We start from the raw sequence: 6,000 nt of genomic DNA on the forward strand, positions 1-6,000 counted from the left end.
GGTAAGTAATCTGCCCAAGATCATACTAGTAAGTGCCTAAGACCAGATTTAAATTCCATTCTGGAATCCAGGTTCTTTTTCCTTTACTGTGTCATCTAACCCTAAGAAAGTAGGTTGGTGAAAGATTAATAAACAGAATAAGCATGAGAGTCTCAAAGATTAGAATGTTGGGGAATTTGTGGACAAAAATTTTCCAGTATTTGGTCGAATTCTAACTGATTCTGTTATTATAAAGTAGCCAACTTCATTAGCATACTGAGCTCACAGACAAGGAGGAATTAGTTTTAGATCTGACTCTTTTTTCTTTTTTTTTTTTTTAAGTTTTTGCAAGGCAGACAGGGTTAAGTGGCTTGCCCAAGGCCACATAGCTAGGTAATTATTAAGTGTCTGAGACCGGATTTGAACCCAGTTACTCCTGACTCCAGGGCCAGTGCTTTATCCACTATGCCACCTAGCCACCCCTAGAGGTGACTTTTGAAAATTGTAGGCCAAAGGAGTATTTTCATTGCCTATGGAGCCATGTAAGAAAATACAGCATAGTATATCTTATCCTGCAAAGAGATCTCTCTTCCCAACAAATAAATCTGGGAGGAAGGACCAAGTCAAAAATCATGCTGGTCCACATTCTCGTGGAACCCAAACACCCACTTATTCCTCACAATTCCCCCTTTTCTTTTATAATAAGAACTTGAGATTCCACACCTTATTTTTTGCTTAAATCACAATCCTTGTTATTGACATAATTACTGACTTTTCTTCTATCAAGATTTTTACTTACTCATTATCAGAGATATTGACCCATTTTATTTTCCAGGTTTGTGTGGTAGCACATGCCACTTTTCTGATGTCATTTACTACTTGCCTATTGTCATCTATCTTTAGGCAGCAACTTGATAGATTCAGTTTATCACAAACTACTCCTTCTCCAATCAACAGACTGTCTGTGTTAAATAACTCTCTCTAGTTTGCATGGCTTAGCCAGCTGGCCAGACCAAGACCCTAGCTCTCTAATTGATGATTGTTTTCACTACAGCTTATAATTTAATCAGTATATAAATTGGGGTTTTATAGCCCCATCTCCCATCCTGTGCCCATGTAGTAGGCCCTTAAATCTAGATAACAACTCCCTGACCAACCCTTGACAGATGGGTAAATACTGAATAATGGATCCTGACAAGGTATTAAATCTCACATGGATCTCAGTCTACCTATCTCTTTAAGTTGTATAGTCCAGAATACATGTACCCTGCTTCTGGGCATGTCCAGACATTTGCTACGCCCCAGGAAAATATCCTGACAAGACTGATATAAACATAGTCACCCTGAACTGACTCAGTCATATGCCACTGGTGTTTCTCTCCTCTGAACCGGAATCCTGTGCCACAATGCACCTCTGACCAGGAACTGAGAATCTAGGCCAGACCCAGGACTGACACTCAAGGCCAGTTCTCAAACTGCTGAGGACCACCACAAGTCCAACAGTTAGCCACACCAATAAACTGGGCAATGATTTCTGTCAGCTAGATTCTCCTCCCACCTTACCAATACCCTGTTCTCTAAATCAGAGACAGGACTCTCCCTAGATAGGATATACAGACTCCTGTGGATATAATCATGTCACACAATAATCTCAACTTCTTCTTTTCTCGATGGAGAACATCTTCACCCTACCTCTCCTTCTCCTCTTCATAAGGAGAGGGGCATAAGTAGGGGTGTCACACTTACAGAATCAAAGGGAAGTTACAGATACAGATCCCTTGACTAAACATTTAAATAGCTTATATATTCACAAGAGATAACCAAATATTGTAAATACAATCTCTTTGCAGCTACAAAAGAATATCACATGATTGATAAGTACACCTTACTCATCAATAAGTTACCTTACAGCAGAACCATACAATTGCTATTTGCTTTGGTCATTTGTCAGAGCCTCCCATATCAGCTGTATTCAGTTACCAAGAGAGAAGTACAAAATTAAACATACATTTTTAATTTACATTAAACATAAGATTCTTTTTTAAACATCTCATTCCCCTTAGAACAAGAGCAAAATGAATATCCCACTATCTTTACACTTTTATCTTCCAGACTTCTTTACCCAGATCATCTCAAAATCCAGTCTCATACATATGATACATTTAAAACCGCAATGCAATTCTTATTTATGTATAGACATGTTAGACACTTAATACATTTTCTTATTTTCAAATAACAGTAGATTTTACTTTTAGTTTTATAAATATGTATATATATATATTATACACACATACACATATTCCCTTCCACAAACATGTGATAAGATAAAATTATTGGCTTTCCTCCTTTACTAACAAAAGACCTTATGAGGTTGTTGATAATGTATTATCAATATCAATTTAACATCAAAACAAATCAACATAAAATTTAGTGTAATATTTCTCTTTCCCAAAAGAAATAAGTAATTATCCCTGATAACATAATTATATTTTTCCTCTTAGTAACACAATAGCACTGTCCTTTAACTCGAAGGTGTTTCAATAGAGTTTAAGATCCCAAACCAATTTATCAATCTAACTTATTTAATTTCTTCCATTCTGTACAGATTTTGTCAGAATGTAACAATACTAATAACCCTCTTTTAAAATCCTAGTGTGCTTCCCCAAACTCCTGATTTTTATATATTTTTTTCTTTCCCAATCACATATCACACCTGTGATGGGGGTCTTTTTCCCTTTATGGCTAAGTCTCCTGTTCTCCCCCCCCCCCCATGGGCAGGTAGGGCACTTTTCCAGCTAGAATTAAGTTTAGAATTAAAGTAGAAATCATCCCTCCTATAACTTCTCAATCTTATTATTATCTCCCTTCAAATTCTCTCTCTTCCTTTTTACACCCCCCCCAGCTTTCTCTTTAAGAGCCTCCCCCTCCTCTCTCTCCAGCTCCATCTACACACTGATACTGGACCAAGCTCCAAGAGAGAGATGCAGATCTTCCTTCCTCCTCCCTCCTCCCTTCTGAAACTCCTAGGCTCAATTCCCGGCTCCCCAAGTTGAAAACTTAAGCTGAGTCCCCCAGAAATAACTAACCCGGACCATTTACCCATGGATTGCTTGTGATTCAAGGGAAATACCCTCTATTCAATTCAATGGGAAGTGTTCTTTTATTTAGAAGTGAATAAAAAATTTATATTGATCATCTCAATTTTCAAGATGAGTGAACCTTTCTCTCCACTGATGTATTGATTTGTCCAGAGTCAGATAGCCAGGTCTCTATTCCACTATTTTACAGATGCTTTGGATAGAATTTAAATTCAAAATTCTCTTTGAGTCCAATGCTCCATCCCTTATGCCAAAGATTGGGGAAACTTTTTTTCTGCCAAGTATTACTGGATAATTAAAACATCATTTGCCTGCTGTATTTGGTCAAACATGTAATTAATTAATTAACTCCTAAAAAGCTCCTAGATTTATTGACTTTCAAGTCATCACCTTCGATTGCCTTGGCAAGGTCAGAACAAGAAAGCCAGTCCGACAGAATGCCTTTTCAATATTCTTTAAGGTTTATATATTCTTTAGTTGTTGATTTCCCAGAGCTAGATATGGTTAACAGATTCAGTTGTTTGCCTTTGGGTGTTTCTTTCTACAATAACAGTGACAAAGGTATAACTTATATATTTATTTGCTTTTTACTTTTTTTTGTAAGGCATTGGGGTTAAGTGATTTGCCCAAAATCACATAGCTAAGTAATTATTAAGTGTCTGAGGTCAGATGTGAACTCAGTTTCTCCTGACTCCAGGGCCAGTGCTCTATCCACTGTGCCACCTCGATGCCCCTGACACAGGTGTAATTGAAGCTATTAGTCTTAAGATAGTTGTGACTGGTATGGGGATAGGTATTTTAGCAGGATATTAGTGAATTTTATGGTCATAATTATTCTTTGAAAGTGATATAGAGGGGTGGCTAGGTGGCGCAGTGGATAAAGCACTGGCCCTGGAGTCAGGAGTACCTGGGTTCAAATCTGGTCTCAGACACTTAATAATTACCTACCTGTGTGGCCTTGGGCAAGCCACTTAACCCCATTTACCTTGCAAAAACCTAAAAAAATAAAGTGATATAGAGGGAGTAGAGGGGGAGACCCTAAGATAGCTTTTTTGTCTTTTTTGGAGGGCTTTCCCCTCCTCACTCAGGGTCTTTCTACCTCCTTTCTCCATCCCCTTCCCCTTAAGCATTTCATTCTGTCACCAGACCCCAGCTTCCTGTTTTGGACCATTAGGGGGCACTATCTGGCTAGGTATGGAGTGGTGGAAAGCAAATCTATGTGAAAGAGGTATTAGAATGTTTGCTATTATCCCCTGCTCCACACCTTTGGAATTTTGAGGAGGGCTGCTCTCCCTAGACACATCTTCCTCCTCCCACTGAACTGAGTGACTTCTCAGTTGTTGCCCTTGCTCCATTGGTTCATCTCTAGTAGGGTTACAGTGGAGGAAGACCACATGATTCACTTGCCCACCCCCTTTACCAGACCATCCTGGCTACCCAGCTTGTGCTTTTAGCCTGAGGGGTATAAAATAAATCTGAAACTCAATTTAGAGTCTGCATTGGGAAGTTTAGCAACAATTATTAATAATCATAATATAGTTCCCTATAACAGAATTATCAAACACACAGATTCCCCATACTCCTGAGGGTGACCTGAACCAAATTAAAATGTAATTGGGAAATATTTAGCAAAATAAAAATGCGATATAATATAATATTTAAATAAAATATGGTTTTCTAAGTCAAAATGTTAACCAAAGGGATCATCATTTAGAGGACTCTGCTCTATAATATTTCAGAGTTCCCAAGATGGGATAAAATTTTCCTGTGTGCCACAAAAATTTGCTGGACTCCACTGATGATGCCCTCTTTTCACAATTAAGAATAAAGATAGATTGCATCATCAGTTATAGTTTTATACTAAAAACTATCAATTATTAATAATAACTTAAAGGAATAAAGGGGCTAGGTGGCACAGTGGGTGGAATACTGAGTTTGCATTCATGAAGACTCATCTCCTGGAGTTCAAATCTGGCCTAGATGTGTGATCCTGGGCAAATAACTTAACCCTATTTCCCTCAGTTTTCTTATCTGTAAAATGAGTGTGAAAGCAACAATAGTTTCTCATACCTATATCATGATAGAAGATTAAAGTCTTTTAGATTGCAAAAAAAAAAAATTTCATTTAGAGAATACCAGGCTTCAGATCAGGTTACCTTGCTTTACTAGTTAGAAATTAAGACCCCAGTGTGTTAATCACAAAATCTAGGAGAACAATGGTCAGAATGTAAGGAGACCGTCCTTTCAGGAAGAGACATAAGAAGAATTCAGGAAGAGATACAAAGGTGATGATCATTTATAGATCAGTTTTGGTTAGAGATATGCAAATTGCTATGCATAGGTCATTAAGGATGTTAAGTATTTTTTCCATTTTCCCAAATGGAATAAGAATCCCCTCCCTTTCCTAGTTTCTTTGTGGGATGGACTCTATTCCAATAAGTTTTGGTTGGTAAATTTCAGAGAATAAAATTTCATGTCTAATTTATATTTTTCTGTTATGTTGTTTTAAACCCTTTGTTTTTAAGGTTCCTACAATTTTAAGGTTCACAGTAGTTGATGCCGTTGATAGGATCTAGATACCTGTTTTGAAAGGAAAACAGACTTTTCCTCCTGGCAACACCATAATAGGAGATCCCTAGAAAACCACGACAGATTTTGAGCTTGATACAGTGATTGTCTGAAAGGAAAGTTTCTTTACTTTTCAAACTTAACTATTGTAATTTGAACTTCATTTGTTTTTTTGAAGCTGAAGTTTCTCTGGGTGGTTACCTTTTGATTTTGTGATTTCTCATAAGTTGGTGAGAATTGTTTTTGTTTTAAGTAGCTGGTGGGTGCTGAGGACTTATTTCTATATCTAAATGTGGCATTTCTTTGTTGAAGTGGCCAACTGGCACTTTTTTGGTGAAATAGAAGGAATTTTTCT

The sequence above is a fragment of the Macrotis lagotis genome, chromosome 5 (genome assembly GCF_037893015.1).
Source record: "Macrotis lagotis isolate mMagLag1 chromosome 5, bilby.v1.9.chrom.fasta, whole genome shotgun sequence".
Classification (NCBI taxonomy): Eukaryota; Metazoa; Chordata; class Mammalia; order Peramelemorphia; family Peramelidae; genus Macrotis; species Macrotis lagotis.